This window comes from Rhynchophorus ferrugineus, unplaced genomic scaffold, assembly GCF_030347505.1.
Source record: "Rhynchophorus ferrugineus isolate W39M unplaced genomic scaffold, kcgeb_rfMv2 rfM2, whole genome shotgun sequence".
In the NCBI taxonomy this organism is placed as follows: Eukaryota; Metazoa; Arthropoda; class Insecta; order Coleoptera; family Curculionidae; genus Rhynchophorus; species Rhynchophorus ferrugineus.
Genome location: NW_027472581.1, coordinates 21,389,945 through 21,403,230, shown reverse-complemented (window position 1 = coordinate 21,403,230; position 13,286 = coordinate 21,389,945). Strand labels below are relative to the sequence as shown.

Here is a 13,286-nt window from a genome sequence, read left to right as displayed (position 1 = left end):
AGCTGGACATATATTAAATATATTTTCATTATTTCGTTTTATTCAATACTTTTTTAAAGAAGATGTGTTATTTTATTTATTTTATTTTTTCATTTACCTCCTGAACCTGTTTAACTGTTCTACTACTTATAGCTGCTACTTTCGGTTTGACTGGTTTCATTCGAAACTAGTTCATTCGACACGTTTGAAGCTTTTCGCGTTCTGATTTTGCTTTTCTAGTTGACTTTGAAAATAACGTCGATTTTATGCCTATATGTAAATATATGGTTTTATTTTTTATTAGCAGCATTTAGCAGCTTTATTTTTTAATTCTACTTTGGCTGTTCTAATCGCGACTGTGAAAAAAATGCCAATTTTATGCTTATATGTAAATATATCGCTTTTTGATTTGTTTAGTAGCGTTTATTAATGTAATAGGGTAAAAGAACAAGATTTTGATTGATAATGATTTTTGTTTTTATGTTATCTTGGCAATCATTGCGTATTTTTTGATTTGATGTACCTTGATGGTGGTTCAAGGCTTTTAAATTTTAAAGCTTCTTTTATTAAGGTTTCACCGATTAATAATTATAAAATATTCCTCACTAAAGGATACCTAAAGGTGTGGTAATTAACTAGATAATAAGACTTTAAAATTAAATATATAAAAATGATAAAATCAATTTTACATCATTCAAAATAAAGCTGTTGTTTGAATATAATAGAATTCAAATTGTCTCTTTCCACTTCTCTGTCCAGAAAACTTCGATACATACATCAACGACTAACTTTTTACACGGTTGAAGGATAAATATTATGCTATTGCTACTTTCCAAATATTAAAATTATATGAAACATGTTTGGGATCAATAAGAAAGGGATTCCATTCCTTCTTTCACACTGCCACTTGTCAATTTAAAATTATTTAAAATAGACATATCTATACATATAATCAAACAACTGTATCCATAATTTCCTCTCCAAAATTAACACGAGAAGGAATTTGTATATCTCCATCTGTTATCACGACTATAAAAACACTCAAAGTGTGCATTTTACTGAAAATGAATGCTGGGAAAACTGGACAATTTTTTCAGCCTTTCCCCTATTCTCCTCATTTGTCACCCTCATACTTCCATATATTCTCAAATTTGAATATTTCAGGAAGGTATGTTGATGCTAAACCGTAGGAAAACTTATGACCAAGAGTGTTGAAATCAAGGCAAGCATTTATACAGAAGAATAAAACCATTTTTAACTGTAATTTGCAGTGTTTAATTAAAAAATGTCAGACAGAGAACTTTCCATCTTACTATCCTGTAGGGAAATTGTTCACAAGAAAATTCTACATCATTCATTATATTCATTAGCAAATGCTCCTTCTGACTACTACTTGTTTCGATTGCTGATTTATGGTTAGATGGGCCGGTAATCTATTTCGACACTCAGAATAAAATACCGTTTGTCAATTGGTTTACCGGACCGACAAAAACCTGCTTAGCACCACTCGTCTAACATAAGACTTGTACCTTGACATTAACTTTCATTGGTACAAAAACATTTGAGAATAAAATTTTAAATAATTCTTAAATTCTCGATAAAAGTGTGTAGAGCACGGAGGTGACTACTATTAAAAAATGTTAAAAGTTTAGTTTGTGTATACCAGTTATTAGCCTATAGTATTTGTTTATTTTACGAAATTACCATTTATATTTGATCCAATCTCGTATATTAATACTTAAAAGCTTATATCAACTGCCTCAAGCTTCAACTGCACATATTTATAAATTTATAAAATTGGATAAAAATAATACTAGTTATTATATCGGAGTTATTATAAGACTAGACCTACAGTTTAACGTGGACTCCGAGCCACGGTATGGATCATTAAACCTACCAACTGGCTAGTGACCAACTTAGAAATCATTCCAGAAGACATCTGGTCTTACCCAGCCTGGTTACTGGCGTGACTGGGATCCTCTGGATTTTCTTCATCGGATTTTTAACTTTTGCCTAAGGACAATCACAAATGTTAAACAATCAGAAACATACCGCAACACTAGGAGGACCTTCCTGTCATCTTTACCACTGCGCCAACCAAGCCGGCTTCGAGCCCTCGGTGTGCTATGAAATCTATGATATTGCTGGAATAATTAAGTACTACCTGTGACTCATTTTAAAGACCCTCCTTACAATACAAAAAAATACAGTTTGTTGATTTTTTAATATACAATAATATATCATAATAATAATAAAAGTAAACAGAAATAATTACATAAACCCTTGGAGAACTAAACCTATGACTCATATTAAACACCCTTTATTTAAATAAGCCCGTTGGGCATTTTTTAGGCTTTTTAAATACCGCTACGGTTGTGTAACATTTACCTATAAATATAAATAAATATATATTAAAAATAATATCAAAACAAAAGAGATATATTCAAACAAAAACACTATCATTGTCTCGGGATAAATTAACACTAGTTGATAATAAAATCGTAACTCGTACCAAGCCTTTATTGAGCAGCTTTCAAAACGAATTCATTTCTCTTGTAATATTATTACGTAACAGTGTGTATATGGCATTGGTGAGTCACGACCCACTGACGGGGTGCCAGACCCCTCCATTTTAAGGGTATTAAGAGCGGCAGGGAGATGTTACAGGACCGGCTTAAGAACTAAGTCGAAATAAGGATTTAAAATCTGGGTCAATCTCGTTTGGTGGAGGATTTTTAGTCCAGTCGTTGTCGGTACGATGGCAGTCAGCGTCTTTGTGTATTGTCGTTCGGCGATGGAAAATGAGGAAAAAGAAGGAAACATACGAAAATAGAGGAGACACTTTAAACTGTAATCTGTTTCAGACATCGAAACAAAAAAGGAGGATTCAAGAAGCGCTCAGCTCGTTAAAAAAAAACAAGAAAATAATATAATATTCGCGTGCTTAACTCAATGATTTATGATGATAAAACGTGTTGACTTTCTAATAACCGACGTCACTTTTTTACGGATAATAATTAAATTAATTATGTAATCGCTCTTCGTTTATTTGGTTAATCTATTCTTTGTTCTCGGAACTTTTAGTAGAATTGAAGTGGCCGAGAAAGTTTGCCCGGATGCCTTTAGTATACGGAGTAATTTTGCTGGTAATTTATCTAAAAATAGACTTACAAATGTATTTCGGAGAAGTGGGCGTAGGAAAACGGTAGGACGACTTTTTTTCTGATTAAGAATAATGTAATAATTAATGATATGTCGATTGCCGATTTAATGACCTTTTAGTGGATGAGGCAATTTGTCAGTATTCTATGTATAACAGGCCAATTAAAAAGTGCCCGGCCTGACACATAGATGGCGCTACTAGAAGTAACTTTTGTTATTGTGAAAAAATGGCTAAAAAGGAATTTCGCGTGTTGATAAAACATTGCTTTTTGAAGGGAAAATACAGTTAAAGCAAAAACTTAGCTTGATTCCGAGTTTCCGGATACTACCCCAGGAAAATCAGCCATCAAGTATTGGTATGCTAAGTTTAAACATGGTGAAATGAGCATCGAAGACTGTGAACGCAGTAGACGCCCAAAAGGGGTTGTTACCGAAGAAAACATTTAATATATCCAAAAAATGCTTTCGAATGACCGTAAATTGAAATTGAATGAAATAGCAGGCACTCTCATGATCAATTGAACGTGTACATTATATCTTTCACGAATATTTGGGTTTGAGAAAGCTCTGTGCAAAGTGGGATGCCGCGCGAGCTCACTTTTGACCAAAAACAACGACGAGTTGATGGTTCGAAGCAGTGTTTGAAGATGATCAAGCGTAATAAACCCGAGTTTTTGCATTGATATGTGACACTGGATGAAACATGGCTCCATTATATTACTCCGAAGTCCAATCGACAGTCATCCGAGTGGACTGCACACGATAAACTCGCTCCAAGGCATGGGAAAACGCGGCTGGCAAGGTTATGGCGTCTGTATTTTGGGATACACATGGAATAATTTTCATTGACTACCTTGAAAAAGGAAGGAACATCAACAGCGACTATTACGTATCGTTATTGGACCGATTGAAGGGCGATATCGCCGAAAAACGGTCGCATTAAAAAAAAAAGAAAGTGCTGTTTCACCACTGTGAAAAGTCAGTGAAACCAATGGTAAAAACCCATGAGTTGGGCTTCGAATTGCTTCCTCGTCCACCGTATACTCAAGATCTGGCCCCTAGCGTCTATTTCCTGATCTCAGATCTCAAAAGAATGCTCGCTGAGAAGAGATTTTCGTTCTTAATTAAACTCGTTTCTAAATTAACAATTAATTTCCTCGGTCTTTTAAGCCATACTATTTTTTGACATATTTCATTCAGAAATTAGTATATTTATATCCATGCATATAACACACTTACGCTTAATTATATAATGTAATTAACGGTTGGTTACAATTAATATTATTCTACATATTTTTAAAAATTTATATAATTGCGGATATACCCAGAATTTAAAAATATATAAAACTTATACCGGAAAGCATGTGAAATGACTTTCTGTGGATGATATTCCATCAATTGAATTGAAATCAGTACGGATCTCCCCTCAGGTTACACGCAGTAAAAATAGCCTAATGTACACCTGTACCTACATTATCTATAAATAGGTATACTCAAATCGTGTATACTCTCCATTATTCATTGTTTGTTCTTGCAATCTTATCGTGTACCATATTATAACACTTAACATATTCCCAGCTGACATACAGGGGGTATAAATAAAACTCAGTCATTTTTATTAAAAATTGAGGTATTCATGAATGCATATTTTAGGTTTTACTCAATTTTTAATTTTTTCTGGTATGTCATTTCTAGTATCTTTCGATGTATAATTAAATAATTTAAAGTTTGTTCAAGGCTGCTTTCACTAAAAAGATGTACTAATTAGGAAAATGTATCCTATTATTTATATATTCTTAGATTTTGCGATAGGTATTGTTGTAAAATTATTCGAACGCTTTTGTGTTAGGAAACCAGTTATTGAAAAAGTAGTTATTATCAATCGATTGCGATCTATGGTCATTACTACATCATTTCTTTTGGTTGAAATATCAAGTTTTGTGCCTTGTAGAGTTTGGGTCACTTTCATGTGATGCTTAAGGCAATTTCTATATATATTTCTCCAAGATAATCATTAGAAATGATGTTGATGATATGTTAAAAATGCTACAATCAGCACATGTCTGTCCATTCAAAGATGAATGAATTCCTAGAGACTCTTAAGGTTGAGAAGTAGAAATTTTCCCTGATAAAAAAGATGAAGATTATGATGTACATTTTCAACTCTCCAGTATGTTGTTTGTCTCTGATATTAGCACAATTTATTTCACCTAAGCAGGCTACAAATGGTGCTTAAACTTATTTAAACCGGAGTTAGGTTTTCAATAGATCATGTTTTTACATCAAACAATTTTTACGTAACCTGTAGCAGGTATCATCTTTAATCAAAACTAATATGTCACACCAGACCTATTAAATATTTTAACTTAAACAATTATTAAAAATTAGTTAAATTGAATTTTAAAAAAATCGATTCGGACCTGATATCCCACCCCCGAAAAGGGATGCTTCATTCTTGTGAAAATCAGTCATCGTTCTAAACGGACGTCCCTCATTATTACTTATATCGATTCCGGTTTTCTCATGGTCCCCTTCTTATTAAAAATGTACCGAGCGAGGATTTAATTGTTTTTAGTTAATGAGAATTTTTTATGAGGTCCGAGAGGCATCCTCGATTGACTGAAATCAAACTTATTCGATGCGACGACGTTCCTTCTACGTTCGTTTCGTCCGGTCGATCCCGTTCCCGCTCTCTCCCCGGGGAACCTGATTGGATTTCGCAAAGATAATTTGTGGACAGAAATTGGCAAAGTTTCAGTGATATTATTGGGTTTTTTGCCGATATAAACTTAACCTATTGGGTTATGTTATTAAAGTTTCTTTTCCGGTGATACGTCGTCGAGGATCTAATAAATTTAAAGGCGCTGAATTTATCTACCTTGAAAGATGGAGTGCGATACTTTGTCGTTGCCAGGTAGCGAATGAAATCCACCTTCTCTACATCAACATCGTTATTGATGTCACTTTAGGAATTACCATTGCCATGTTTAAATACGTTAACGGTTTTTGTCATTACCTTTATTACTTCGTCATTTCATTATTTTATTATTATTTATTATTTGTTAACACCATTGTGTTACACTCTGAATGATTTTTTGAATATTAATATTAATATTATACATACATAGCCTATATATAAAGTAATATACCTGTCATCAGATCTTCCTTCTTACTTGTTAGTTCTCATATGTTCCACATGGCTATCTGTTTGTCATGTATTCTGAGCTCCCACCGTTTTTCCTCGTTGAATATAGTCTTTTTTTACTATTTTGCCTCTTTTAATTCGCTATATCTTTGCCTATTTCTCGTCTATAACTGTAATATCTCTCTTATCCATCTCCCTGATTCATGTTCGATTTTCTCCATCTATTATCAAGTTACGACTTCCTATCTTTACGGCTTTGCTCTTATATCTCTTTTTCTTCGCTTTTTATTTTTTCACTAATTCTTATTTTTCCTTGTATTTGCTTCAGTTCCTTAGTGCCTTCAATTGAACTCCATTATTTTTGTTCTTCATAATCGAGTCGTTATTTTAGATATTTTACATCTCAATTAGACATATTCCATCCTTTTATTTTGTAGTATTTTTTACTAGCACTTCTCTACCCATGCTGCGTCGCATAAAAGTCTGCGTGTTATTATTTAATTCAATTCCATTCTCTTAATAACAAATCCTTAAATAACTACACTGAATATCCTTTTCTATTCTTCCATATAATCAAGCTGATTCTTCAGATCCATCCTGCTCTATTCTCGCCGCTTTCTCATTTTTCTCAATGATCTTGTACATTTCTTCCCTACATTTTCCTTCTTCTTCCTTTACTTCCATCAATTACTTCATATTATTAATGGGCATGTCTAAGACTCTATTCCACTTCGCTCTTTTAGTATACCCGAACATATAGATTGTAAAATGTAAGTACATAATTATAGTGTACATATAGATGTAGCATTAACAACAATGATTGTTTACAGCACTAGATTACAACATATAAAAAAACACATATATCTCAGTTAGGTGAGTCAATATTACACGAATTAACTTCACCACCAAATTCCTGAAAACGCACTGAATAGATTTGACCAGGAATTCAAGCGGAAACATAAGTGACTTAATCCAGGTTTTTACATGGTAACATCTATAGCCCAAGCTAATACTAAGCGTAATAGATTGAACCAAAGTAATTTGTAGTCAAGAAGGCATTTTGGTGGTCTATCATATCCTAGCTATATTTAACAGAGAGAGGTTCTTCAAGAGTATTAATTTAGTAGGGAGCGAGGTAAGAGTAGAACTCGCATTGGCTGGCCTTGACAGAACCGAGCTAGTTGGAAGGGTTGATAAGAACTCTGGCTGCGGTATCTAATAATAGGTTATGAAATTCAAGCGTGAACGATTTGTATTAGAAACTGGCTGTAATAAGACAGATAATGAGGGATGGCTAGAGATATACCATGACAGTAGTATTATGGCAGGTTTCTAATTTTGTATCGAGTAAAATTAAATAAAGTTATAGGTATAAATATGATCAATACGTAGAGTAGATAATATGTTGATTTGATGTTAGTTACTGACATTGATTGAGTTATTGATTGTGGAATAGTTCCCATATAAGACACACTTGATGGGTACAATAGGTCAATTGAAAAGTCCTCGGCCTACCATAGTAATGCATATATTCTTGGAAAAATAACTTTGACAAACAATTCCCTTCAAGGGTGACACACTGATTATAGCGATCCACCAGCTTTTCGATTCCATTTTTGTGGTACGATTTGTCCTTTGCTTCAAAATAGGTCTCAGTTTCGGCGATCGCCTCTTCATTCGATTTTTGCCATCGATTTCACTAACTTGTAACACGGTGCATTTTCTTGGTGACTATTGTGTTATCCCACACTTTGGGGTGGGGGGTTCTTTGGGGTGTGCAGTCCACTCGGATGACTGTCGATTGGACTTCGGAGTGAAATGATGGAGCCATGTTTCATCCATTGTGACATATCGATGCAAAAACTCGAGTTTATTACGCTTGATCATCTTCAAACACTGCTCCGAATCATCAACTCGTCACTGTTTTTGGTTAAAATTGAGCTCGCGCGGCACCCACTTTGCACAGAACTTTCACAGAGCTCATACTCAAATATTCGTGAATGATATGATATACACGTTCAGTTGATATCTTCAGAGTATGTGCTATTTCATTCTATTTCAATTTACGGTCATCCAAAATCATTTTGTCCATTTTTTAATGTTTTCGTCGGTAACAACCTATTTTGGGCGTTCACTGCGTTCACCTTCTTCGGTGCTCATTTTCTCATTTCTTGATGGTTGATTTTCCCGGGGCAATGTATGGAAACTTGGCATCAAACCAAGTTTTTCTTCAACTGCATTTTTTCCCTTAAAAAAGCAATATTTTATTAACACGCGAAATTCCTTTTTATCCATTTTTTTCACAGTAACAAAAGTTGCTTTACTCAAAATGCTATTATAATTCACTAAGTAGTGATCCGACAGCTGTCCAATTTATACACGCATTTTCTGAGGGTTAGAGCTAACTAAAAATATATAGATTTGATTTTAGTAGTGCCATCTATGTGTCAGGGCGGGGACTTTTTAATTTACCTATTATAGTAGGTTTAGTAAAAATAATTATTTTCTTCACTAAAATATAATTTTGTCTATACCCATACATAATGATGATTGTATTTTGTTGGTTTTATAGCATATTAAAAAAAGCAGCATATTTTAGAGCAGCATTTTTTAAAGCAGCAATTTTGATAACAACTTATAATAAAAAAATTAGTTGAAAAATTAGACATGTATAATTGATTTAGCTGTGCGTAAATCAGTAGTTAACGAAGTGATTCTCCTTAAAACAGTTCAGCAGTCACATTCCTCCAAACCAAGAATATATTAGGAAATATTATCTTAAAAGTTCCTGTCTAAAGTAGTTCTGTACATTGTTAATGTATTTGATAAAACTAAAATTAAACATCCATTTTGCTCTTACGGTGATAATTGGTCCATAACATTTTATTGATGATTTAAAACGGTGATTTGTACAAAAAATTAATGAAAACATCACTATCTTATAATAAGTAGATAAATAATATAATAAATGAAATAAATTTCAAGTTAGTTGTAATATTGACGTCTGGCACTTTTTATCTTAGTTTATACAAAACCGAAATACCTTTATGACCCCTCTGGTATATTATCCGGTAGTTGATTAAGCATTCATATTGTAAATTAAAGTAACATTGTAGAAAACGTCATTTTTAAATAAACACGCTCATAAATTGTAGCAGTATCCAGGAGAAAAAAAGATGTTTTGTTTAGAGAACTAACTGAATTTCGGAGGGTCCTGTTTATTTAGGTTGATAACAGGCGGGACACAGTTTATATACGGTTTCAATAGGTTGAGGAATTCTCTGTGTAGAACATGAAAAAAGTACGTTATATTTATGTTTTCTTTCCAGATCGACGTCGAAGTTCACAACTTCTAGTTCGTTCGGTTATTTTAACCGTCGGTGACAACGGTCGGTATACAGGAAATAAATATCGAGTGCTTCATTGTATGATTAATACCGTTTTTATAAACTATTCCCAAATATATGTGCCCCCTTTTACCATTAAAATACTATTTTTCGGTATAGCTACTCATTATTACGAACTTCTAATTAATTAATTAATTAACTAAGGGTTTCTTTTCTTTTCTCTGACCAAAAAAATTAAATCTTCAAGCTGATAAATTTTACACAAGCTAAGAATAATTCTAAGCTTCCAAATTACAGTTTGTTGTATATATTACAGAATATAATTGTGGTGGCACTGTACCATAAATAGGTTCGGATTGTTTTTCAAACAAACTGTAAACGAGAAGACGTTGATATTTAGTTGACTAACACTACCATATTGTTGCCAAACATTGCCATGTTCCAAGATGATAATATGTATATACATAGAGGAAAAAAGGTTCAGTCTTGGTTTAAGAAGCACAACTTGACTCTTGTCGGCCCAATCGTAATATCTGGACCCCAACATAACTGAACCATTTTCTCTTGTCGGCCCAATCGTAATATCTGGACCCCAACATAACTGAACCATTATGGAAAGTTTTATAGCACAGAGCGAGGAGTAGATTTCCATTTTTAACATCATTGGAACAATTGGACGGATATTTTAAACAAGAAATAAAATGGTGGCTCAAAACCTTTTTGATAAATAAATATTGTGTATATCTATATCTCAGATGTTATTTTATTAATTATGATTTATTATTTTATTTCGCTCATCCTCAGTGTTTTTTAGACTAAATATCTATGAAGATGATGATTTCTCCACAAGCTAATAAATTTTACACAAGCTAAGAGTAATTTTAAGCTTAGAAATTACAGTTTGTGGAATATATTGTGAACTATATATTGAAGAATATATTTGTGGAGATACTGTATCATAAATAGGTTCGGATTGCATGTCAAACAAACTGTGAACGAGATGAAGTTGCTATTATATTTTTTTGTCTTTTACAAACACCGTCCCAAAACGAACAACTGGAATTGATTAAATACCAATAGGAAATAAATAAACTAGTTTTCTCGTTAGAGTTTATTCAGAGCGGGCGCGTAAAAAAATCTGGAAATTCGTGACTAATTCAGTTGTTTTCGGTCTCGTCCCATTCCGACCATCTAATTCGACGAAATGAAAAATCGAATATCGTCCCACCACGCCAGCGAACAAACCGGACGACCGACCGACCGACCAGCCAGTCGGGACGGAGAATTTTTTTTATAAAATTAGTCCCCCTTTTACGTTTTATATGGGGAGTAAACCCTTATCAAGATGCGCCTGACAACCGCTCTCTTTTAATAAAAGTGAAGTGTTGCTCGGAAAGCGTCATTCGACTGACCGCTGCGTATTATGGATTTCGTATTGCTACCGAAATTGCTTTCAAGTCATCGGTTCGCTCAAATAATTGTTCGAAAAAAATTACCCAAGGAATTTTTCTTTCAAAAAAGTATCAACGTTTCTTAAAAAAAAATTTAAGAGAAATTATATTATCATCAGGATAGGCGATATATTTCACAACTACTACGATGTACTTGTATCATATTATTCAAGAGCTGAATAAGACAATTATTCGAGTGAAATTGCAATCTTTCTTTATTTTAATCGGTTAGTAAACATTTTGGCGCTCTTTGAATTTGATTATTGTATTTTCATATTTTTGTTTATATTTTATAGTTAATTTCTTAGTTAAATTTTATATATTTTTTTAAATATGTTTTAAAGTCTCCTTTTTATCAACGAGGGTTAATCTGGACTGGACCTTTCTTTAATGTGGGCTCGAACCACGGTCCTCGACATTAAGCCTACTGACTGCCAGTGACTAACTTAGATATCACCCCAGAGGACATCCGGTCTTACCCAGCCCGGTTACTGGCGTGACTGGGATCTTTTTCTTTGTCGGATTTTACCCTATTTCGCAGGACAATTACAAATATAAATTCATGACTATGCCCCAGCAGGATTCGAACCCGCGAACAATAGGTGGACCCTTCTGGCGCCTTTACGCCAGAAGACTGCGCCTGAAATAATTTCGTAGCATTTAAGTATATAATCAATGTGATGAGGTTAATACACGATTTTTATACTAGATTATGAGAATGTGAAGTGAAAATCCACAAAAAAAACCAAAGTATTCGTGAATTGTCGAACACAATTTATTTTGATAATTTATTTCGATTAAATATACCCACCAATATACATATTTTCAACAATGTTATGACTATCAGACTCATAGGCTTATGTTTTCAATAAAACTGACTTACCATTAGTAATTTCCAATAATTTTAGCTAATACAAACTGAATAAATTTACTGCATAATGATTTAGTACACTTTATAAATCGTTGACGTATGACTAAATTTCATAAATTAAATTAGCTACTGATATATATTGATAGCAATTGCTTATTATTGAAAATTCATTCCATCAAGCGTTCTACAAAAAAAATCGAGTTAAGATAATTTTGAAATTAGATTTTGAAATTTGAAAAGACTGACTAGCAGTGTATTGTAGCAAATGAGATAGGTTACTTAAAATATATGGCGTTTTTTTAAAATACTTTTTCTCATCTTTCATGTAAGAATCCTTGTTAAAAAATTCCTGATCTTTTAGATAATCTAGGAATGGACAAAAGTTTATACTTCTTCCTAAAATGTTATCTGAAATATAATTCATCGACAGAAACGAGCTTAAAGGAGCAATATATGGTGAATATGGCAGGTAAGTTAGGGCTTTTCATTTAGTTTGTAAGTTTTTACGAAATTTTTATGTTATTGAGGAATAAATACATTTCTTATAATAAAATAACTTAATCACATTTGTGCATCTATAATAATACTTTGTATTGAGTGCTCTATAAAAAGAACATATTTGAAGTTATATTATTTGTAATTTATGTTAAATTAGTTTAAATATAAATTTAGTAGTGCCTTCACATACTTTCTGCTTTTCGCTATGTACTCCTTAAGCATTTTTTGAAGACATTACCATATATTTCTAAAGTGATTTAACTATCTTATTAATAGATTTTCTCAAACTTTTAATATTAAAGATGTGAAATAACGGTACCGTGAAATAGAGACACAGTTCATATCCCTATTGTGCTCGTTTTACAATTAAAAATATTTATTTAAATAAAAAGGTTCGTTTTCGATAAGGCTTTTTACACAGAGTAAAAATGCAAAAAAATCGAAAGAGGCTTATTATATCATATCAAAAAAAAAAAAGAAAGAAAATACTAAACAATAAAAACTGATCAGCCTATTACTAATTATTGAAATACAAAAATAATATTACTTAATAAATATAAAGTAATTTTTTTTTGTAAAAATATCGTGGAAGGACAAAGGAAAAGATGAGAAAGGCTCGAGATAGACTCGTTAAAGTTATATTCCACGTATCATTTTATTTTTCCATCTAGCATTAATTTCCCTTTCCTGTTTTTTATGGCACTTTTTTTTCGTAAGCAACAGACGTCGATATTAAATTTTTTTCGATCATAATAAACGTAACTAATAAACGCGGGTAAAAGTTTGAGTAGATCCAGAAACAAGAAACAATCGTAATTCTAGTTTTGACGTTG

The 13,286-nt window shown here is 32.7% G+C and overlaps 1 protein-coding gene across 5 annotated transcripts in view; it reads right to left on the bottom strand.

The window, feature by feature from the left end:
• The window catches only part of bru3 (CUGBP Elav-like family member bruno 3), a 251,690-nt gene that overhangs the window by 227,325 nt on the left and 11,079 nt on the right, over positions 1-13,286 (bottom strand). The window lies entirely within an intron of this gene.